At 45.1% G+C, this 25,711-nt stretch overlaps 1 protein-coding gene across 4 annotated transcripts in view; it reads right to left on the reverse strand.

Annotated features, from left to right (window-relative positions):
- LOC139764167 (acetylcholinesterase-like) overlaps positions 1 to 25,711 on the reverse strand; it is a 207,644-nt gene that overhangs the window by 124,970 nt on the left and 56,963 nt on the right. The window lies entirely within an intron of this gene.

The following is a 25,711-nucleotide window of genomic DNA, read 5'->3' on the forward strand; positions in this document are numbered from 1 at the left end:
ACTACTGTCACAAGCAGGTGAAGGAGACTGGTGACACCAGTGTTCTTAAGCTCACATGAGAGAAAAAAGAACATCATGGAACTTTACTTTTACTACGAAGATGTTCAGACAGGGTTAAGGGAGCTACCGAGTGTTCCATCTGGTGCTGACAACGATACAGGGTCGCTGACAAAAGAGCATCCGCGCTTCCAGACTGACGATGCAGAGCAGACAGAGGTCCCTGGGGGTTTGATAGTGAGTCTTGATCATCGATTTCTTGGCCTTGAATGTGGCAAGGACTGCGTACACCCCTGAAGACACGTTCACCCTCCGGCTACGAGCGATCATGCGTATTAACCCGCCAGCCAAGGTCACCGACCATTGCAGTGCAGGTCTTGGACTGTTTCCTGGGGGCCCCCCATCGATCATGACGTCACTGCCTGGGAGGGTGGGGAAGGGGAATGACATGGTCAGCAGTTCCCGAAGGAGCTTATCTGATCTCATCTCCTCGTCGCTGATTGTCAGAAGGTGCTGCCTCTTGCCTTCTCCTTCCTCCCACTCCAACCCAACCTCCAACCCCTCGCGTCTCCACGTCAATACAAAAGGGCTCTGGTCACCGCCCCAGGGCTCTGGTGACCTTGAGAAAGTCCCTAAAGCCCCCTTAAACTTAGATATCAACCGATAACACTGTACAGTCGCAACAGGCAATTGACTCTCGTTTTCTTCATTCCCTCATTTCTTCCTTAATGTCTCTAACTTGCCTTCTGTCAATCTCTCATCACTCCTGCGAAGCTCCTATTCTCTCTCTCTCTCTCTCTCTCTCTCTCTCTCTCTCTCTCTCTCTCTCTCTCTCTCTCTCTCTCTCTCAAGACTTCCTCGGGCCAAGGTGCGACAGCTGAAGGGCCTTGCCCCAGCTGGCACCACACTTGACTGTCAAGTTAACAGACATGGTATCCAGAAATACATCACTAGTGTGATCTATGTGGTCCCAGGCAGAGGAGGCGGAAGGAGAGGCTATAAGCTCGTCTCTTCGTCAGCGGAAGTGCAAACACAAAGGTCTGTGAGTACGATTATCCATTGGTAAATACACAAAGACACGCACAGCAACACAAAACATAAACACTTACATATACACACATGAGTATATAATTCATTAGCTGTGCTTTACACACACACACACACACACACACACACACACACACACACACACACACACACACACACGGGCCTTCGTGTATACTATATTCAAGCACTTTTTTTTTCTATATCAAGACGATGAGTGTCTTAATACTACGTCAAGGAAACTGCGTTGTTCACAAACGGCTGGAGAACGTCATCATAATGACGTTATCAACCTCACAGTTTCACTATCAGCACTATCCTCACACGATCACTATCAGCGCTATCCTCACGCTATCACTATCATCACTATCCTCACACTATCACTATCAGCACTATCCTCACACTGTCAGCACTATCCTCACACTATCATCACTATCCTCACACTATCACTATCATCACTATCCTCGCACTATCACTATCATCACTATCCTCACACTATCACTATCAAAGGGCAATGAGGGAAAATAAGTAATGACGGGAAACACTGGTAATGAGTAGGCATGGGTAGTCAAGATGTTATGAATGAGGAGAGGCAATGAGGAAACCTAAGTGACGAAACTGAGGCGAGGAAGAGAAACACAATTAATGAAGATGATTGACACAGAGACACAGACAATTAGAGGAGATACAGACAAAGAGGGGAGACAGACAATTCGACGGGATACAGACAATGAGGGGACACAGACACTTAGAAGGATCAGATTGCGATGAAGAGCACCGATAGTGAAAAGGCACAGGTAATGAGGGGACACACACATGAAAAACATGATTAATGAGGAAATACTCATGAGGGAGCATAGGTAATGAAGGATAAACAATGTGTAATATATAATGAAGGAAAACAGGAAGAGAAACGGGTGATGAGGTAATGCAAGCGATGAAGGAGCATGGATGAAGAAACATTAATGAGGGGGGGGGACGCGTAAACGAAGGGACATAGATGACTAAAAGACGTTAGTAATCAAAATACTCATTTGCAGAGCAAAGACTGAAAAGGAAAAGTCACTAATTGTAACTAATCCCGGCAATTAGGGTTCCCAGTTCATGAGGTGACACTCATAATGAGAGAAGACACCTATCGTAAGTGGACATAGATAAAGAGGGGGATAATTAATGAAGGGACACATATAATGAGGGAACGCAAATGATGAGGGGCACACAGGTAATGAGGAGAAGTAGATAATGAGGAAACACATGTTGTGAGAAACGCAGGTGACGAAGAAATATATGTAAGAGGTGATGATATAGATAATGAGGAGAGACAGCTGAGGAGAGTACAATGTTAATGAGGGGTAAGAAATGTAGTAAGGGCATATATAATGAGAAGACATGAATAATGAGGATACGCAGTTAATGAGGGAACATGGGCAATTAGGGGAAGCAAGTAATGAGGGGATATCTACATACTGAGGGAAAACTAATGATAATCTCACACAGGTAATTAGGAAATACAGGTTATGAGGATATGAGAGGAACACAAATAATGAGGCAATGTGGTGAGTGAGAAGACACAGTACGTGTCACCATGATAAACTACAGGTGATCATAAGACTCAAACGATGAGGGGAAGCCCGGTGACGAGGAGGAATATGTATGAGGGAAACACTGGTAATGAGGGGATACGAGTAATGAGACGGCGTGGCTGATGAGGCAGCTCAAGTAACGAGAGGACAGACACTTCAAGGGGGACACAGGTAATGAGAAGACACACAGTAATGAACCATGGATGACGAAATCAATAAAGGGATCAAGGCAGAACGCCAAACAGCTATCCATCTGAGCGAGACCCTCATAATACCTGATTGCGTGTATTCACAAATATTTGACTCGTTTTTTCCCAACTCCCCGCTGCACTGAGTGCCAGACGGGAGAACCTATTTCTCTATGAGTGTGTGTGTGTGTGAGTTGCCCCCCACAACCTCACTCGGGCTCTAACTACCATCCTTGCTCTCTCTCTTATGGACGAAGCGAGTTATTCAGCACACACACACACAGTGAGGAGGGAAAGGCAACAGAGAATAGTTAAACTGTCTTGAGGTTACATAACAGTCGCGACTTGTAGAGGTGAGAACACACACACACACTGACGCGTTAAGTGCCTCCATATGTAAGTATATACCCTGAGAAGGTACACATGAAGGCCTGAGAAGGTACACATGAAGGCAATGCTTCCATAAGTCCCTTCCCAGGGCGGGAAGGAGTGAGGGAAGAAGGCACAATCAACCATCGTCTGGCATGGGTGGTGAAGGGTCGCCTGTACCCGACCCCCCTCACCGTCCGTACGTTTGCATACTTGCGCAACGCAGGCGACTTACGTAAGGAATGATGTCCTCCTGATATCGAGCCATGGGTGGCACCATTATCACTCCAAATGACTGGAAATAGAAGGAAATTCTTCCTACACCAGACTACTACTACTTACGTGCCGACCTACCACACGATCTAAGGAAACGATGGGGGGACATTATAGCGATCACATGGTTATCCCCTTTTTTTTCATCCAACGCCTTGAAGACAGTCGAGGGAAATTCTGTAAAGAGCAGCTTGGGTAGTATGAGTCCTGTGGGCTCTTAACCTGTTCCTGGTGATGGCTGTAATACGGTAATCTCTTCCCCCACGATATGCTGTTCACCTGGAGGCCAAGACTTCACCCCGTCTAGGCCTGAACAAGTCCCTGTGTTGAGTATAAGTTTTGTACACTCAATCCAAAGTATCTTGTGGCCCTCTTACCTTGATGAACAATACGAAAAGCATTTCGCTAATCACTGAAATGACTTCCAATACCCTCTTTTGCGTCTCACGAGCTCCGGCCTCACCGTAAAAGCGAATCACAACCCTCTCAATCTCTTTGTCAAATCTTCCTCATCGACGAAAAACAATTAGTCTTGAAAAGACAAAAAACTATATAGCGATGTGAGAAGCCCCATCGCCGCCCTCCTCCTCCTCCCCATCTAGCTCCGTCCCACGAGAGCCATAACACAAACAGACGTAAAATGGCATCGTTATCAAGAGAATGAGGGGAAACGTAACTGGTTTCTCGAGAGAGACGAAAACACGAGTCTCACTTGAGCCACAAAGACGCGGGCTTATGGCGGCATCTTGTGGCGCTGAGGGCTTTTGGTCTCCTCAGAAGCTGCGACAACCTTGTGATATTTCTTTTTACCCATTCTTTTTAGGACTCTTAAGAAAAACGAGAGAGAGAGAGAGAGAGAGAGAGAGAGAGAGAGAGAGAGAGAGAGAGAGAGAGAAATACTTCCTCAAAAAGCCTGGATTATTCTTTTTTCTTCGTGTTCCTTTACGTCTCCCTTTCCGTGACCTTTTTATGGACTTTATTTTTCAGTACTGCCTCGATGATGACTTTTGTCCTTGGCTGGAGCCTTTGACTGGGAGGGAAAAGAGAAAACGATGACAAAATAGTAATTTTGCTCGAGGAGGTTGGATGACGATATGTTTTGCTCGTGGAGGTTGGATGACGATTTGTTCTGTTCATTGTGGATGGATGACGATATGTTCTGCTCGTGGAGGTTGGATGACGATTTGTTCTGTTCATTGTGGATGGATGACGATATGTTCTGGTCGTTAAAGATGGATGACGATATGTTCTGTTCATTAAGGATGGATGACGATATGTTCTGTTCATTAAGGATGGATGACGATATGTTCTGGTCGTTGGTCGATATGTTATCGGTTCATTAAGGATGGATGACGATATGTTCTGGTCGTTGAGGATGGATGATTGTATGTTCTACTTACGGTCGTGGAGAGAAGATGGCGTTATCTGCCAGTCGTGGAGATCACAAGACGATATAATTTCGTCGTGGAATTTGGGTGACAATATTACTAAAGCCTGGTAACCTCTGCAACGCTAGTAACAGGCAAACTGGTAACAGGCAGACTAGTAACAAGCAGACTAGTAACAGCCATGAGGGCTAGTTGCCTCCACTCCAACTGTCTCAGATACTCCTCCTCTCCTGATTAATAAAGACGAGACATCTCCTCCGTGGAGGTTCGTGGAAGCAAGCTCATCAGCTCCGAGTGTATCCGTCGTGGGGGACTGACTGACTGACGGGGAGAGAGAGAGAGAGAGAGAGAGAGCACACACACACACACAACCCATGTGGAAACCACCCCCTCCCCCAACCCCCTCGGAAATTAGTAACTTGGTATTCCAGTAAACTTTGCACCAGGCGTAATGCATCATGGACCTCTGTAATCCCACCGCTACACGACCGGGGCCTAATGAACTCCTAAATCATAAAGCAAGGTAGTGGCTTGGGGGTAAGGCAACCCCCCCCGCCAGCGCCTCTCTCTCTCTCTCTCTCTCTCTCTCTCTCTCTCTCTCTCTCTCTCTCTCTCTCTCTCTCTCTCTCTCTCCGCCACTGCCACACCTAGAATTATATTACGTGCATATAACCCGTACCAGAGTTTCCTCATCCCAAGATATCTTACAATTGAACTTAACGAGACGAAACGTCAGTTAGACACAGGTGGTATCAGTTTAATTCCATTTTTTTTCTTTTTATCTTTTCATTTTTCAGATTCCAAGGAACAATTTCTATCTCGTCAGCACCTTAGGCCTATACCGCCTCCCCTTGTATTCCACAGTCAGTCCTCTCCTCCCCGCCCCTGCTGGTCCTCATTTGCGTGTTAGGGGCCTCGAAGCCTTGTTATTTCTAGCTGTCGTGAAGGAGGGTGGGGGAAAGATCCCCTACATCCTCTTCCTACATCATCCCCCTACATCATATCCCTTCATCTAAAAAAGAAAAAAATAGTTTTTTTTCGGTCCTAAACCCCTTTTGAGTCTAGTCAACAGCGTAAGGGAAAGAGAGAGGGAGATCCCACCTCCCACATAGGCTGCATTGCATCGTATTCCGAAGGCCTCCCTACAGATTAGGCAGCAGCCACAAGGGGAGTATTGAAGACTTAGGTGCTAACTCTGAGAGCAGGAGAAGGTGGGGTTGATACACCATGTTGTGTCTGCTGTAGTGGTGGTGGTAGTGATGGTGATGATGGTGATAGTTGTGGTGGTAGTGGTGGTGGTGGTGGTAGTGGTGTTGGTAGTGGTGTTGGTAGCTGTGGTGGTAGTGGTGGTGGTGGTGGTAGTGGTGTTGGTAGCTGTGGTGGTAGTGGTGGTGGTAGATTCAACATTACATTTCACGACCATAGCGAGAAGTGATTGAGGGCCCTAAGACTGGGTTGTATCAGGCTGTTGTGTGTGTGTGTGTGTGTGTGTGTGTGTGTGTGTGTGTGTGTGTGTGTGTGTGTGTGTCTGGGCGTTGGTGCGCGCGTAGCGTGATACAGAGCTAATTACACATTGCTCGTGGCTTTAAAGTTGGGTCCTCTCTCTCTCTCTCTCTCTCTCTCTCTCTCTCTCTCTCTCTCTCTCTCTCTCCATTTACCATCTTTCATCTGTCGTCTTGAACTATCTCACAGCGGGGCAAGAACCTGACGGTGAACACAAGGAAGAAGAAGAGAAATAGTGTATGGTTGAGGGGGTGACGTGAGAAGGGGGTTACTGGGGGAAAATCTATTAGCATCATTTATGGCGAACATTATATCTATTGCCTGGGGTCTTGAGTGACCCATCACGGAGGTGGGAAGGAAGAGATAAAGGGAGAGAAGTCGATGCATTAAGGGACTTGTGTTTGTCTGCGTCGAAGGAACTGCGTGTGTCTCAAGATGATATGAAGGGAAACATTTGTAGTATAAATCTGTATATTATCTAATAAAAACGATATAGCCTAATTTCATGTGATATACTGCATTAGTAGAGATAGTGCAAATGGAAACGTCTTGCTTATATCAAGGATACAGAAGTACTGACTGTTTACGCTACAGTGAACTCTGGACAAATAAACATCAAGGCGACAGAAGTGGCGCCGCATCGGACACCTTGAGGGAGATTTAAGAGGCTCTGGAGGGTCATAGAGACTATCATAAAGGCCAGTATATCAGCGGGAAGTTATATACGCCAGCTCTTCTCAAGTCCTCCTGATTATAGATGGTGTAATCACGGCCCATAGACTATACTGTGGCCTCGATTATTGGTAATATAATGATTAACATTTGACAGCGTATAGATTACCTTTACATCAGAGATAAATCATCAGAATGGGTGTTGCTAAGTCCTCTCGGAGACATAACCTTGATTCGCTCCTCCGCTAGGAGAGGAATTCGTTCTAAAACTTCGGTTTGTCTCCCCATCGCTTGACAGTCACTTTTGCTCTCTCCAGATGTTTCGAAACCCTCCTCTACCCACACATTCTCAAACACTTACACAGTTCCACTCCCTTGTTTCAGATCACCAACACGACTGACGCAATGCAAGATCTACTGGTGACCTCACCTGTGTGACTCAATTCTAGTATTCCATTACCAGGAATTTAGCGAATCTTTCGTCGTAGCTCTCGACATTCCTCAAGCATTTGACCAAGTGTGCCGTGAGGTTTTGCCTTCTAAACATCCTTCCTTTGGTTTTTCTGCTTCTCTCTGTTCTCCAAAGCATATCTCCCTGTCTACTCGATGCACTGTCGCTCTTGTTAAGTGAGACTCTTCCCGTCTTATCACACCAAAGCGGTGTTCCTCAAGGTTCTGTCTTACCTCCCCATCTCTTTGTTCGCTTCATTAACAGTCTTCTGTCTTCAGTCTTTAACCCAATTCACTCTTACGGCGATGACTTTACACTTCATACTTCGCTTTCCTTTCCTTTCTGACTTTAATATATTTTCCTTCCCTCACACTGAACTTATCTTCACTCTTGATTCAGATCTGGGCAGCATCTCGGAAATAAGAAGCAGAAATCTGGTTGAATTTAGTAGTGGGAAAACTAAGTTTCTCCTTAGATCTTTCTCTAAATGTCATTCATTTTTCTCAATTACATTTCAAAACAGTACATTTAATTCTACAATAACATAAACACGTTAGGTATAACCACGTCCCCGGCAATATCTGGGATACACCATATCATAAACATTACAAGCCCGGCTTCCCAAAAGCTAAGAATGTTTCAGTGGTGTGTCATCACTTCCCTCGTGAGCAACTGTTCCATGTCTACAAGGGTTTTTATTCGCCCAAGTATGGCGCACTGATCTCACATTTGGGGTGGCTCTTCCTCCGCCTCTCTCCCATAGCCAGAATGGAATCGAAAAAGCCTTCGATCTCATCAATTTCTCTGCTGCCACCTCTCGTCAACCATCCCTCTCAGCACATTGCGATGTTGTCCCTTTCCTTCTTGTTTTCCAGGTATACTTTAGGCAAATGCTCTCGTGCGTTGTCTCATGTGTCCCTACTACTAAGGTTTGGACCCCTGGCACTCACCTGGCCGCTGCTGCTGCTTCTTATTGCTTCTATGTGGATATAAACCAAAGCTCCGAAAATTCTCTCCGTTCTTTACGTCTTTCCCTCTTCCTACAACCTTTATGAGTCAGGTCTACACAACACCTTCAGAAGTAATGATTAATATCATGTGGCCATTAATATATATATATATATATATATATATATATATATATATATATATATATATATATATATATATATATGAGTTCCATTATATTTCAGTTCGTCGTCTCCCGACCACTGCGCTGCTCGGGGTTTCAAGCTTCGTTGGTTCATGAGAGGTTCACTCGCTCGACCATGTCTTAATTGGTTCACATTTTCATCGGTTCAGCCATTCCATTTTTTCCTCCTTTCTCTTAACATTTTGCTGGTGGGTTGAGTGAACTAAGGCCTCGCTCAATACGCCAGCTGAGAAGTTCCTTGCATAATTAATCAGATCAGCCTCACTGTCATCGACCAGTTCCTCTAAATCCTTAAAGCCTATATGATTCCATTCCCGTTTCAATGTTACTTCATCTTTATCTTCTAAGTGAATGTCAAAACAGTTTCTTCGACTTGACTGCCTCAGCACAGTGCCATTCGTTCCGTAAAGTTGACTGAACTTTCGTCCAACATCATTCGACCAGTCACCACCACTCGACCAGTCAGTCACGTCAGCTGCGTCGGAACTCAACCAGGAGGAGAGAGATGGAGAGCGAGTTGGGTGCAGTATGGATCAAAGACGAATCAAGTACGGTACACAATAACCTTCAGACGAAGAATTCCTTTCATTAATCACTTCGTTATACTGTGTATCGCTACCCCAGACGTCATTCGTATCATATCAGCATATACTGTATGTCAAAAGGCGATGGAGGAAGTGGTTCCTTTGTTAAGAAATTCATAAGTTGGTTGACGTATGGTGTCGACTGTTTCTCCGAGATATTGTAGTGTTCACCTTCCAGATTGTGAAGAGTTCTGCCACCGTCTAACGCAAATGGCCTCAAAGTCCAGCTTCGGTCTTATCCCAAACGAGAGAATTTCATAAAGACATAACCTTCTTTCATTACCAGTGAATGTCTTTTTCTTTTTTTTTTTTGCATTTCTTTCATGAAAGTCTGATATCAAAGTTGAATGAAATGTAACTGATAGACTGTGTTTAAGTGATAAGGGATGACTGAAATCAGTGACTGTCAGATGTGTACGGTGGGGAAGATTTCCCTTTGTGAAGGTTTTTGATAGGGAAGTATTTTGTATACAATCTCATCGAAGCCCTTTATCCAAAGGCGTCCATCAGTCGTCTGTCAATGGCTGTAGAGGAGCCTTGGAGCTGCAGGAGCCCCGGAAAAAAAGAGAGGAAATCCTGAACTTCTATGATCACCATATACAACTGTTTCACCTCCGTGAATTTCGGATCGTCACGACACCTTACGAATCATCTTTGGAAAAATCAGTGTATAAATTCGTGTACGACACGCAACGACGCAAGTCATGCGGACTCAACACACACACACACACACACACACACACACACACACACACACACACACTTGTTCTCTCGGCTACGGTCGCGTGACGCTGTTTATTTCGTCAACAAGGGCTGGTCGCACCTGGCGTGTATTGTACTCTGTTGTGACGTGCTACACTGTGTTACACCCCTCCCTCCTCCCTCTCCCTCTCTCTGCCCCCTCCCTCCCTCAACACAAAAAGGGGGTGGGGGAAAAAAAAAAGAATATACGACTGATTAAGGGCAATAATGGCTTCTTTATTTAGTGATTATTTGTCAGCAAATTGGCGCAGCGACCTTTCCAAACAACGAACATCCCCTATTGTTGTCTTAATCAGGGGATCATAAACACGCTGGTTAAGTAGACAGCCTCTGGGAGTCTATGCCTTTACAGATTTTTTCGTAAATGATCTGGTGTCCACATGCTTAAATCGTAAAACACAGAAAATTCATAAATCATATATCATTTAATTTTCCAAAGGAAGGAACAGAGAAGGGGGCCGGGTGAGGATGTTTCCTCAGAGGCCCAGTCTTCTGTTCTTAACGCTACCTCGCTGAGGCGGGAAATGGCGAATAGTATGAAAATATATATATATATATATATATATATATATATATATATATATATATATATATATATATATATATATGATATTGACTGAATTAATAAATCCTCTTACCTTATCTTATCTATCATGGCAGATAAGAAAGAAATAGAAACTCATTCAGTTCGGGGTCAGTAGTACGACCAATTTCGAGCTTCAAATCTGAAATCTTTTCTGAACATGAATTTCAGCGCCATGTGAAACTGCCTTTGTTTTACGTAGTCGAAGTTACCGAGAATTTTGGGGGGTTTTCTCTGGTTATAATTCAGATTGGTCGATGTCAGATATGACGGCAAAAATATGCAATATTTTTACCTCGCTGGCAGTAGACACGAGAGCGAGAGAAAGAGAGAAGGGAGGAGAAGAGGGGGAGAGAATAAATACCTATTTACGAGGACCTACCAAAAAGAGGGCTAGAGAGAGAGAGAGAGAGAGAGAGAGAGAGAGAGAGAGAGAGAGAGAGAGAGGTCAGCAAAAAAGGTACCCTGCCACCACCTGGCAACATATTGGTACCCTGCCAACACCTGGCAACACACTGGTACCCTACCATCACCTGACAACATATACTAGTGCCCTGCTACCACCTGGCAACACACTGGTACCCTGCCATCACCTGCCACCACACTGACATCATACAACACATAGCCACCTATTAAACTGAGCAACACACTTAACAAAGCAACATGAAATGCAGCAAAACATGAGACAGAAACACACTCAACACATGAAAAAAGAATATCTAAAGGTAACCCACACACACACACACACACACACACATACAATCAACATAAACATCAAAATACCCAAAAAACACATCAGCAAAATCATATGACACAACACAGAACGGAGGGGAGAAAAGACACACACACAACACCGTCCATACAACACAGCACCACGCAACACAAACCGCAACACAACTAAAAACATACCAGACAGGAACACACTACAGTAACACCGGGAGTTAGTCGGTCAGTGGACCATCTTGAATATTCTAACACTATTGACAATCTGGTGCTTGGTTGGTGTGTGTGTGTGTGTGTGTGTGTGTGTGTCTTGCTTGCCCCGCACCACAAAATTAATCAAAATATTGAAGGCTTTCACTTTTTTCTTCCCCCTCTCGTTCCGCGTCATGGGGGAAATTTCTACTCGTCAGCCACACAGAGCACGGAACACGCGAAGGTCGACAGGAAGGTCTGACTCAAGACCCATCTCTCTCTCTCTCTCTCCAGACTCTTATTCTTCTCCTCTAGGCTAACCGTGACCCAATACGTCATGTGTTCCAGTTGTATTTCATGTGTTCCAGCGAGGAGAGGGGAGGGAAGGTGAGGTGGATATACCACTGATCCCTCACGAACGTGTCGTGATGGCTGGGGAGTGTGCGAGCAATACATCAACACGGACCTTACAGTAATCTGTGGGGCAGGATTTTTGTGTTTCTCTGGCATTAGGGTCTTCTGTTTTTCGTGTTGCAGTAGAGACGACAGTTCATTTCTCTGTTATGAGAGAGGCTTGAAGTCATGGACTGAGGGTTGTACTCGAGGCCAACCCTTGCATGGTCATAAAGGAGAAAGAAATGATATAACAAAATAGAGAGGATCTGAATAAGTTGTGTATGAAGACTAAGGTCGAGGAGGCCTCAGGGTAAAACCAGGAGTCCTGACACAGGTGAAGCTGAAGATCATCCCTTTGGGAGGCATGACTTGAGCAGTGCCAACGTCAGCGCGTCTGCGAAGGGACGTTGAGAGAGAGAGAGAGAGAGAGAGAGAGAGAGAGAGAGAGAGAGAGAGAGAGAGAGAGAGAGAGAGAGAGAATGGTCGAACCGAAGAAAAAGTTTCGAATCGAATCGAATCACGAAGACGAATCATGAGACCCCTGGCATCCTGTGGGCCGAACTGCGGTTCATCAACCATTATTTCATGCTTAGGGACACGTCTGGTCGCAGCCTAGCCACTGTGACTCGACATCATCCACCTACAGTCTAGACTGGGAATTTAGTGGCCTCGCGCGTGTGTATGTGCCTAAAATGGACTTTGCACACACGCAGTGCGCCACACTGACAACAGTTACACAATACTTTAAAACAGGCCCCATGCGTAGCTCAGTAGTGCCTCAAGCGTGAACTAGCTCTGCATTCCGATGCCACCCATTGGTAAAGAGAGCCAAAGAAAGGAGTACCTTACGAGTGGGTTATGACTTCGTGACAAAGTTACATATCTGTGAGGGTTAGGGGGTCGGTCTGTTTTGCCCCACACCTTGCACACCGCTGGAGACAGACAACCTTGGATGGAGTACAGGGTTGCCAGAGGGAACGAATTCCCCTTGACAGTCTCCTCACAGCCGCTGATTGTTTCTGCAGTCCGCGTAAGTGGTCCACCACACATCTTGCCATTTTCCACTCCCATCTTACCCCTCCAGCCTGGCTTACTTAACAGTTCCTCACCACTCGTTTTCCTCCTGACTTACATGTGTGTGTGTGTGTTTCGCTAACTTATAAGGCGCCTCGGAAGGGTCTTCAAAGGTACTACTACTTTCACCAGTGCTTGTATGATACAGAAAGCTAGCCACTTTAGTGTTACACAGACCTCAATACTCTAGTGTTTCACAGACCTCAATACTCTAGTGTTTCAAAGACCTCCACAATCTAGAGTTACAGAGTCCACCTCACTCTTAGTGTTACACAGACCCCCCTCCACTCTCGTGTTACACAGACCCTCCACAGTGTTACACAATCCACCACCCTCTAGTGTTACACAGACCCCACACACTCTAGTGTTACGCAATCCACCACACTGTGCCATTAGTCAGGAACAAATCAAATCGTAGAATTCCGCTCTGTTGGGCCATGTCTTTTATCTCAGATAAGCTCTCACGCAATAAAAATTGCCACAAGATCAGAATTGTCACAAGACCAGTACAATCTCAGACACAAACCTTGAGATAAGGAAAAAGATCTTAAGAGAAACAGTAGTTCATTTAATTTTGAAGCTGAACGACTACCAAGGTTATCAATTAAGGCCGCCAGCGTCATAGCTATAATCACTAATCCTTAGAACTCAAACACCTGAATCTCCCAGGTGTTCTGGATAATCATCAGACCACATACACGCTCATTATTTATATATATATATATATATATATATATATATATATATATATATATATATATATACATATTCGCCATTTCCCGCGTTAGTGAGGTAGCGTTAAGAGCAGAGGACTGAGCCTAAAGGGGAATATCCTCACTTGATCCCCTTCTCCGATGGTTGGGTGGGTTTTCGATTCCTCAACTACCAGGGGACGTCAGGCTATTACAGCCACCAACCGATACATTTCTAACACTCTCCTCACGTGTGGAGGATGACTCAAAGACCACATCCACTCTCACCAAGCTGGTGGCCTTTGCTAGGAGAAAACTAGTTCTAATATGTGATCTAAACTAGATTTTCAGTCATATTTTCAAAGAAACTTTGATGCATAAATTTTTTAACAGAATGGTTTGCTACTTTCCTAAGAAATATGACATATGATGTAATTAAGCCATAAAGCAACTTTATCATCGTCTGATGTACATCATGAACTTCAAGAGATGTGATTGAATTCCACGCTGCTGGTCTACTGTGTAGTTCCTTCCATCAGTAGCAACCTCCCTGATTCATTGACTCATTTCTGCTTCATATGAACCGAATAATTCATTTGACTCGGGTACGAGTCACTCACAAATCATACAGTGGGTCAAAACCCATGTGAGATATCGTTGTTTCGAGGGGTCCAAATCAAGATAATGATCGATATTAAGGGTCAGGATATGCTAAACAAGATTAACAGTGATAGCATAACTCTGTAGTTCATTGATCTAAAACAATCAGAAGATTCAGCCATTTCGAAACAAAATGAAACCTGACGATTCAGTAGTTTATGGTTTCGAAACGTAGTGAAAACTAACAATCAAAAGTTGTATTATAACTTCACTCGCCCAGCAGTTCGAGGCTCCGCTTCAACATGAAGCTATATGATTCGAAACTTCGAATAAAACCCTGGGGTTTACAGCTCAGCGATACGACACTCATTGATTCAAAGCTCTACACTAGAGGTGTAGATATCCAAACGAACATGAGACTTACGATCCATACCAACACGGGGTTCAGTGATTCAAGACTCCAGAATAAGCACAAAAGTAAGTAGTATAAGATTCAAAGTTTACACAACTACAAGATATAGAGACCAAGTCCTCTCGACATTCATTTGTTTAAGATTTCAAAAGAATCATAAAGTCTCAGTTGTTCAAGGCTCCACAGTGACTACAAGACTCAGTGTTTCGAGTCTCCTCAAATGACCAAGGAAGACTCTCAAGGTCTTCAAACACTACGTAGTCATTTTAGGTTCACCAACCCTCACGAGTGACTTAAGTCACGTATAGAAAAAAACAAACATGATAATATTTCCTCAAGGTAAATACTCTTTGCGGTCACCTGCTTCATGAAGTCTGAATGAGAATGATGAAGGTGATGATGAAGCTTAAGAGCCACCAGGTGGGGAGATCTTAATGGCTGGTCGCCTAAGCTTTGAAGCTGGACACGTGCGTGCGTGTGTGTGTGTGTGTGTGTGTGTGTGTGTGTGTGTGTGTGTAAAGAAACCGACTCATTTTTCAATTACCCAACAAAGGTAACGCGCTATATGAATCGCTCTGTCTTATCTTAAGAATCACAAATGAATCTCTTTGAACTGTCTTTTCTTGCGAGTGTAGAGGTATTCTTCCGTGAGGACCAGCTGCTGGTATCACAGTGAGGATACTGTAGGATCGGCTTTCTTTTGCTTGCCGTGAGGTCCTTCTGGGCAGGGTAAGCTAGAGTGGCCAGGGCACACAGGCAGTAGCTGAGGGAGAAGATCAGGTGGAGATAAAGCTGGGGAGGGAAAGACGAAAAGGAAGAAGAAGAAAGGGCATTAAAGAAGAGGCGAGAGTGTTAAGAGGAAGGAGAGAAGGAATAAACGAATGAAGATAGTGATGTGTGTGTGTGTGTGTGTGTGTGTGTGTGTGTGGAGGTGACCGGGCGTGAGGGCAGAGTGGTGGTCAGCGCCACAATCAACCACAACAGGATATCACCACTAGAGCCATGGTAGTTTACTGTGACGCCATGTCCCTCACACCCCGCCTCACACCCACATGCCCACCCATCACTCAATCTGCGCCCATCCGCCCCCGCTGCTAACTAGCTCCTCGTGCGTGCGTCCAGCGACCTACCTAGCCTTCCCCTCCACCTTGCCTCGCCACCGACACATCTCTCGCACTCACCCTATTGCAGCTTGATCACAACCTTGTTGTATTAACTTATTTGGCATATGCTAGACAGTTTCTGAGGTTGGAGGTGCAAATGTGAGGAAATGTTAAGGAGGTGGTGTAAATGTGAGGGAGTCAGTGCACATATGAGGATGTGTGAGGGAGGCGGTGCACGTGTGAGGATATGTGAGGAAGGCGGTGCACGTGTAAGGATATGTGAGGGAGGCGGTGCACGTGTGAGGAATTGTGAAGGAGGTAGTGAACATGTGAGGAATTATGAGAGAGGCGGTGTGTGTGTGTGTGTGGTGTGTGTGTGTGTCTTGCTTGCCCCGCACCACAAAATTAATCAAAATATTGAAGGCTTTCACTTTTTTCTTCCCCCTCTCGTTCCGCGTCATGGGGGAAATTTCTACTCGTCAGCCACACAGAGCACGGAACACGCGAAGGTCGACAGGAAGGTCTGACCCAAGACCTCTCTCTCTCTCTCTCTCCAGACTCGTATTCTTCTCCTCTAGGCTAACCGTGACCCAATACGTCATGTGTTCCAGTTGTATTTCATGTGTTCCAGCGAGGAGAGGGGAGGGAAGGTGAGGTGGATATACCACTGATCCCTCACGAACGTGTCGTGATGGCTGGGGAGTGTGCGAGCAATACATCAACACGGACCTTACAGTAATCTGTGGGGCAGGATTTTTGTGTTTCTCTGGCATTAGGGTCTTCTGTTTTTCGTGTTGCAGTAGAGACGACAGTTCATTTCTCTGTTATGAGAGAAGCTTGAAGTCATGGACTGAGGGTTGTACTCGAGGCCAACCCTTGCATGGTCATAAAGGAGAAAGAAATGATATAACAAAATAGAGAGGATCTGAATAAGTTGTGTATGAAGACTAAGGTCGAGGAGGCCTCAGGGTAAAACCAGGAGTCCTGACACAGGTGAAGCTGAAGATCATCCCTTTGGGAGGCATGACTTGAGCAGTGCCAACGTCAGCGCGTCTGCGAAGGGACGTTGAGAGAGAGAGAGAGAGAGAGAGAGAGAGAGAGAGAGAGAGAGAGAGAGAGAGAGAGAGAGAGAGAGAGAATGGTCGAACCGAAGAAAAAGTTTCGAATCGAATCGAATCACGAAGACGAATCATGAGACCCCTGGCATCCTGTGGGCCGAACTGCGGTTCATCAACCATTATTTCATGCTTAGGGACACGTCTGGTCGCAGCCTAGCCACTGTGACTCGACATCATCCACCTACAGTCTAGACTGGGAATTTAGTGGCCTCGCGCGTGTGTATGTGCCTAAAATGGACTTTGCACACACGCAGTGCGCCACACTGACAACAGTTACACAATACTTTAAAACAGGCCCCATGCGTAGCTCAGTAGTGCCTCAAGCGTGAACTAGCTCTGCATTCCGATGCCACCCATTGGTAAAGAGAGCCAAAGAAAGGAGTACCTTACGAGTGGGTTATGACTTCGTGACAAAGTTACATATCTGTGAGGGGTAGGAGGTCGGTCTGTTTTGCCCCACACCTTGCACACCGCTGGAGGCAGACAGTCTTGGATGGAGTACAGGGTTGCCAGAGGGAACGAATTCCCCTTGACAGTCTCCTCACAGCCGCTGATTGTTTCTGCAGTCCGCGTAAGTGGTCCACCACACATCTTGCCATTTTCCACTCCCATCTTACCCCTCCAGCCTGGCTTACTTAACAGTTCCTCACCACTCGTTTTCCTCCTGACTTACATGTGTGTGTGTGTGTGTCGCTAACTTATAAGGCGCCTCGGAAGGGTCTTCAAAGGTACTACTACTTTCACCAGTGCTTGTATGACACAGAACACTAGCCACTTTAGTGTTTCACAGACCTCAATACTCTAGTGTTTCAAAGACCTCCACAATCTAGAGTTACAGAGTCCACCTCACTCTTAGTGTTACACAGACCCCCCCTCCACTCTCGTGTTACACAGACCCTCCACACTCTAGTGTTACACAGACCCCCTACCCCTCTAGTGTTACACAGACCCCACACACTCTAGTGTTACACAATCCACCACACTGTGCCATTAGTCAGGAACAAATCAAATCGTAGAATTCCGCTCTGTTGGGCCATGTCTTTTATCTCAGATAAGCTTTCACGCAAGAAAAATTGCCACAAGATCAGAATTGTCACAAGACCAGTACACTCTAAGACACAAACCTTGAGATAAGGAAAAAGATCTTAAGAGAAACAGTAGTTCATTTAATTTTGAAGGTGAACGACTACCAAGGTTATCAATTAAGGCCGCCAGCGTCATAGCTATAATCACTAATCCTTAGAACTCAAACACCTGAATCTCCCAGGTGTTCTGGATAATCGTCAGACCACATACACGCTCATTATTTATATATATATATATATATATATATATATATATATATATATATATATATATATACATATTCGCCATTTCCCGCGTTAGTGAGGTAGCGTTAAGAGCAGAGGACTGAGCCTAAAGGGGAATATCCTCACTTGATCCCCTTCTCCGATGGTTGGGTGGGCTTTCGATTCATCAACTACCAGGGGACGTCAGGCTATTACAGCCACCAACCGATACATTTCTAACACTCTCCTCACGTGTGGAGGATGACTCAAAGACCACATCCACTCTCACCAAGCTGGTGGCCTTTTGCTAGGAGAAAACTAGTTCTAATATGTGATCTAAACCAGATTTTCAGTCATATTTTCAAAGAAACTTTGATGCATATATTTTTTAACAGAATGGTTTGCTACTTTCCTAAGAAATATGACATATGATGTAATCAAGCCATAAAGCAACTTTATCATCGTCTGATGTACATCATGAACTTCAAGAGATGTGATTGAATTCCACGCTGCTGGTCTACTGTGTAGTTCCTTCCATCAGTAGCAACCTCCCTGATTCATTGACTCATTTCTGCTTCATATGAACCGAATAATTCATTTGACTCGGGTACGAGTCACTCACAAATCATACAGTGGGTCAAAACCCATGTGAGATATCGTTGTTTCGAGGGGTCCAAATCAAGATAATGATCGATATTAAGGGTCAGGATATGCTAAACAAGATTAACAGTGATAGCATAACTCTGTAGTTCATTGATCTAAAACAATCAGAAGATTCAGCCATTTCGAAACAAAATGAAACCTGACGATTCAGTAGTTTATGGTTTCGAAACGTAGTGAAAACTAACAATCAAAAGTTGTATTATAACTTCACTCGCCCAGCAGTTCGAGGCTCCGCTTCAACATGAAGCTATATGATTCGAAACTTCGAATAAAACCCTGGGGTTTACAGCTCAGCGATACGACACTCATTGATTCAAAGCTCTACACTAGAGGTGTAGATATCCAAACGAACATGAGACTTACGATCCATACCAACACGGGGTTCAGTGATTCAAGACTCCAGAATAAGCACAAAAGTAAGTAGTATAAGATTCAAAGTTTACACAACTACAAGATATAGAGACCAAGTCCTCTCGACATTCATTTGTTTAAGATTTCAAAAGAATCATGAAGTCTCAGTTGTTCAAGGCTCCACAGTGACTACAAGACTCACTGTTTCGAGTCTCCTCAAATGACCAAGGAAGACTCTCAAGGTCTTCAAACACTACATAGTCATTTTAGGTTCACCAACCCTCACGAGTGACTTAAGTCACGTATAGAAAAAAACAAACATGATAATATTTCCTCAAGGTAAATACTCTTTGCGGTCACCTGCTTCATGAAGTCTGAATGAGAATGATGAAGGTGATGATGAAGCTTAAGAGCCACCAGGTGGGGAGATCTTAATGGCTGGTCGCCTAAGCTTTGAAGCTGGACACGTGCGTGTGTGTGTGTGTGTGTGTGTGTGTGTGTGTTTAAAGAAACCGACTCATTTTTCAATTACCCAACAAAGGTAACGCGCTATATGAATCGCTCTGTCTTATCTTAAGAATCACAAATGAATCTCTTTGAACTGTCTTTTTTTCAGAGTGTAGAGGTATTCTTCCGTGAGGACCAGCTGCTGGTATCACCGTGAGGATACTGTAGGATCTGCTTTCTTTTGCTTGCCGTGAAGTCCTTCTGGGCAGGGTAAGCTAGAGTGGCCAGGGCTCACAGGCAGTAGCTGAGGGAGAAGATCAGGTGGAGATAAAGCTGGGGAGGGAAAGACGAAAAAGAAGAAAGGGCATCAAAGAAGAGGCGAGAGTGTTAGAGGAAGGAGAGAAGGAATGAACGAATGAAGATAGTGATGTGTGTGTGTGTGTGTGTGTGTGTGTGTGTGTGTGTGGAGGTGACCGGGCGTGAGGGCAGAGTGGTGGTCAGCGCCACAATCAACCACAACAGGATATCACCACTAGAGCCATGGTAGTTTACTGTGACGCCATGTCCCTCACACCCCGCCTCACACCCACATGCCCACCCATCACTCAATCTGCGCCCATCCGCCCCCGCTGCTAACTAGCTCCTCGTGCGTGCGTCCAGCGACCTACCTAGCCTTCCCCTCCACCTTGCCTCGCCACCGACACATCTCTCGCACTCACCCTATTGCAGCTTGATCACAACCTTGTTGTATTAACTTATTTGGCATATGCTAGACAGTTTCTGAGGTTGGAGGTGCAAATGTGAGGAAATGTTAAGGAGGTGGTGTAAATGTGAGGGAGTCAGTGCACATATGAGGATGTGTGAGGGAGGCGGTGCACGTGTGAGGATATGTGAGGAAGGCGGTGCACGTGTAAGGATATGTGAAGGAGGTAGTGAACATGTGAGGAATTATGAGAGAGGCGGTGTACGTGTGATCAAATGTGAGGGAGGTGGCGGTGCACGTGTGAGGGAATTATCGGTGCAGGTGTGGTGAAGTGTGATTACAGGCACATACCACTGTGAGGTGAGGTGGGGTAGGGGGAACCAGGCGGCGGGATAAATCAAGGGTGACAGCATAGATCACTGTATGACTGTCACAGGTGTGTGGCCGTCGGCCCACAACTAACCCAGGTGTTCATCCTTCCCTTCAGGTCTGGTCGATATAAGGGGACATGGCTATATATATATATATATATATATATATATATATATATATATATGTGTATATATATATATATACTCGATCTCCCTGTGACACACACAAAGAGCAATCAAAGATCTTAATCACACTCATGTTGCCAGAATCCAGAAGAACCGAGCGTGTTTTTATGCTTGATCAGATCTCACATAAGCTGAAACTCACGTCAAAATTTCTCTTGGGAAGACGAGCGACTATATATAGGCCAGCCATGAAATACTGATGAAGGGAAGGACAGTTTCGATCAGAATGAAAGCGGTAAGTGGTGGTATGTCCTGCCAGAGGTGGAGGTCAAGTGTATAATCAAGGCTAATCATGTGTGTGTGTGTGTGTGTGTGTGTGTGTGTGTGTGTCCTGTACCTACGCAGGCGCCTGCCTAAATGGGTATCTTTCATTTGTGTGCAACTGGATGTATATGTGTATGTGGATATACAATGTATATGCATGTTGTTTTTATATATCAACTTACTTATGTCAAAGTCGGTGTACATGTATGTGCGTGAGTATGTGTATATATGTAATCACCTGTTTGGACTGTACGGGGAGAGGGAGTTATACACATTTATGGCCCCCGTCTCTAATGTATATATATGCTTACATGTACATATCAGTATTTGTGTTTGTCCATGATTATCCATGTCCATACATACATATATGCGAGTGTAGATGTGTATATGTGAATGTATATGAAAATGAGCGCATGTTTGATATCCTCCCTCCTCCCCCACTCTTCCCCCTTCCCTTCTTATAGCCCCATCCCCTACTACCATCCCCCAGCCACTGGGGCCGCATCGCACAAGTGACTCCCGACCTTGACCTCCGGCCCACATATACCCTGTCTAACCTCTCGTCACAATGGTCTGAAACTTTTCGAGACATCAAAATTTTCTTAACTAATTCCTCCTTTTAAATCCACTTGTCTCCTCCTCCTCCTCCTCCTGCAAGTGTGTCTTCTAACATTCCATTAAGAATGGAAGCGATATTTCGATGATCTCAGAGGTTGTGGAGTATGATTCGATATTCGTAAAGCAATCGTGGACGGATTGTGTTAAACCTGAGGTGAAACTCGATTTCCACAACACCAAGGAAGCCTCACCGAGGCGGGCGTACCACAGTCGTGGCGCAGGGGATATCTCCTTAAGTAAGAGCAATAAGGAAGGATCTCGGCGTCATGTTAAACAGACGTAGTTCTCGGGTGTAGGATGAGCCTCGCCCAAGATCCTTTACTTAACCCAACACCAGCCTCAGTGTTCTAGGACGCCTCCACCAACCTCAGTAACCTAGAACGTCGCCAACAAGCCCAGTAAAACCCAGAACCCTCTCAACCAACTCCAGTTACCTGGATTGTCTCCCTCATCCGCACTAACCTTGAACACCTCCTTCACTGACCTCAGCAACTTCGAATATATCCACGAACCACACCAACCCAAAACGCGATGGTCCACTCAGCACCTCTCTCACCTGCACTCTCCCGCTCGATTTGGCTGTATTGGTCTCTTAGACTCCGGTACCAAACCTCATTCACCTCACTCACTCATAGTTTAATCCCCCTAAATATAGCGTGAGCACCACCTGACAACCTTCTGTCCTCTAACTCATGTTTAACTCCCCCAGAATATCATCTAAGTCATCTGTTCCTTAGTCTATATTTTAAGTCTCCTAAACGTGTTTATATCAACTCATTCACCTCCCTCAGCCACACCCTAACTTCTCTGAATATGATCATATCACCTTAACCTATCCTCTAACTTTAACTCCCATAATCATTATCAAATCACCTCTATCCTCTGACTTGTCAGTAATTGTTTTCGTTAAAGAATTTCAAGATTACAGTGCCCGTTCTTTCTCCGAACTAAAACCTATTGGTTTATTCTAAATTGTAGACCTGACGAAAAAAAAATCTGAGTAAATTATGTTCAGAACAACTCCCTCTCCCTTGATTAAGAAAAAGATTCCTCTTTCTTCGAAGTTATTTTCTCAAGTAAGGGAAGCTGCCACTAAATACTTGGTAATGTGAATGATGTCCATGACAAATTTTTCCCCAGATCTTGTGATGTTCCACAGATTCACATCATCATCGCAAAGCAACGAAGTCCACAGACTGAATAGTTCGATACAACACAACAAAACCCGAGGTAAAAAGAAGTAAGCCACTGCACAGCACGGGTTTAAACGTTTCGTCATTACACAACCCTGGAGTATCGGCGAGGATCTCCCCCTCCTGGATATTTCAACAAGGGAGGAGGGGGAGGATGGAGGGGGGAGCCCACCCCTTGAGTCACGTCTTGTGTCATCGACCTGACCCTCCCACGGGTTCTGGGTCACTCAGGTTGAAGCTAGGTCAGCTGCTGTCTGAGGGACTGTGGGTGCCTCATGGAGCGCTACACTGGAGACTTACATGTTGCTAAGGATGTTTTCTTGAGGACTTCGATGTTTCTAAGAATGTTTTCTCGAGAATTTTGATGCTTCTCAGTGTTTATTTTGAGGATATTTGTACTTGTAAGGGTATTTTCTTAGGGACTTTGATGCTCCTGAAGGTGTTTTCTTGAGGACTTCGATGTTTCAGAAAGTCTGTGTCACATACAACGCGGGGTATAAGCTGGATGAGGGGCGTCCAGAGAGAGTGTAGGCCACACATAGCTCGAAGTTTGTGATTGAAAAGTGTGGAGGTTCCAGGGAGACTCGTGTGTATTGTCTTCTCACTCTCCTCCTTTCTCTCTTTCCCTCTGCTTCCGTTTCATATTTACCTCCGCTGACCATTCTCACCCTCTTCTTCCCAGGTCTTCCTCGCCTTCTCTCTTCCTCTCCTCTTTTTCATCTTTCCTTTTCCTCTTATCCCTCTCTTTACCTGTCAACATATCCATCCCCCATCTCTCTTTCTTCCCTTAAACAGCCAACCAGACTTTCGGAAACCTTCCCCTGGAACCTCCAGACATATGAGACTGGTGTCATGACGACCTAGAGAACACCTGAAACCCGGGTCGATGACCAACCGAGTGGCTAGCCCCGTGTGCACACGAACTTACCAGGTTAGCACGACATAGTAAATTGGGTCCTCAGGGGCGCCAGGAGAAAAGTAACCAAACAAACCTCGACCTAGCTATAATTGCAGCTCTCTGGGATTTAACACGGAAATGCATTTCGATCCTGAATCTACTTGGAGCCCACCAACCATAATGCTCATACGGTGGTGCATGGTTTTCATTGGCTGCTTTAGGTCCAAGAATGGCGGTGCACGCAGGACGGTGTGTGACCCACCTTGGAGATTTTGTTGTGTGTTTCGACTACGAGCAAACATTTCCTCTCTTCACTACACCTTGGCTAGATTACTAAGCCCTTTCTGTTGCTTGACGACGTGACCGATAGTTGTTCATTTGATTTCTTTTATCATTTAGTTTGACAACTGGCTCGCCATCTTGATGAACAATAAGTGACACATGTTCATTCAATTTCTTATTTCATTTAGTCTGACAGCTGGTTCGGCATTTGATGACCAACACCTGGTTCACTTACTCCAAGTTTCATTCAACAGACACTAATAACATAATGGCTTAGCATTCCAACACTTCAGTTCTTTACTTAGTCCGTCACCTAATCTTAAGTTCGTGAAGATCAGATTAGCTTGTGTTACGACAGAAGGAATGAAGGTGATAATTCATTCGAATCATTTCAGATCTCGAAACTCAGCGGTTCCATTGTTTAGTTTCTAACTTAACCTTACCATACATACACTGCATGGAGGTTTAGACATTGTCAAATATCAAAAATACATTTTGAAAACCTCCCTCTAGTGATTGAACTTATGAGCTGGGTTTACAAATATAATACCCTCACCATAGCGACACACAAGTCACGGCCAAAACAGCGGTTCCAACCTGAAGGCAGAATAGAATAAATCAGGTCAAATAGAAGAGACTGAAAGGAGAAAACCGGTTGCCGGTCGTTATGACCGGTCGCGTAGTCACTCCGGTTTGAAATACGAGTAAATAAATTGTATCTGATTACGACGCGGCGGAAGGGAGAGCTCTGATTGGTCGTTCGTCGTGGTTCCGTGCCACGGAGGAGGGCGACGCGAGTAGTGGTAGCCATTATGCCCTTTATTCAACACTAGGAGCAAAAAGAGAGAGAGAGAGAGCTCTAATATGGCACAATGTCCCGAGGCTCTCCTGGCATTACTGACCTTGGGGCTGTTGGGGGAGGAGGAACACTCGTAAATGATTTACATTAGGCCAGGCGGCTTCAATTATTATTGAGACTGGTCTTGACCTGCGGGGAGTGCTCAGCTCCCCCCAGAGAGGGTAGTGAGTGTAGTGTGACCGACTTCAAACGTGTGTGGATAGATGGTTTGTAAGACGCGTCTCAGGGCTTCGTCTCGTCTCCTCGGCTCCGTGCTGTTTGCTGAGGTGGGTGTCGCTCTCAGAGTGTGTGTGTGTGTGTGTGTGTGTGCGTGTTTGTGTGTGCAAGAGGGAAGAGTAATGGATACCACTGCAAAATTACGCCTTGCTATTCATCGTCATTATTTTTTCTTCTTTACCACAATACTCTATGAATCATCCTCCGTTCTCTTCTATTTCATACGCAGCCATGTATCATACATCCGCCAACATTCATGCACAAAGGACACATATTCACTTCTCACAGAAATACAGGCATACAGAAACCTCGCCAACTCCCAGACATAATCCTTAATGTGTGTTGTCTTGCATAATGTATGCAAAGTAGCTCTGGTTCTCTGTCAAGAACACCTGATATGCGAGGGAGATGGTGCAAGGTGGTAAAGGTGGAGCTGGAGGGAATATCACAAAGGAAAACAGACATCAAAAGAGCACCAGTTCCTACTGAAGCTGTTTGTGACAGAAAACAA

The sequence above is a fragment of the Panulirus ornatus genome, chromosome 48 (genome assembly GCF_036320965.1).
Source record: "Panulirus ornatus isolate Po-2019 chromosome 48, ASM3632096v1, whole genome shotgun sequence".
Taxonomy (NCBI): Eukaryota; Metazoa; Arthropoda; class Malacostraca; order Decapoda; family Palinuridae; genus Panulirus; species Panulirus ornatus.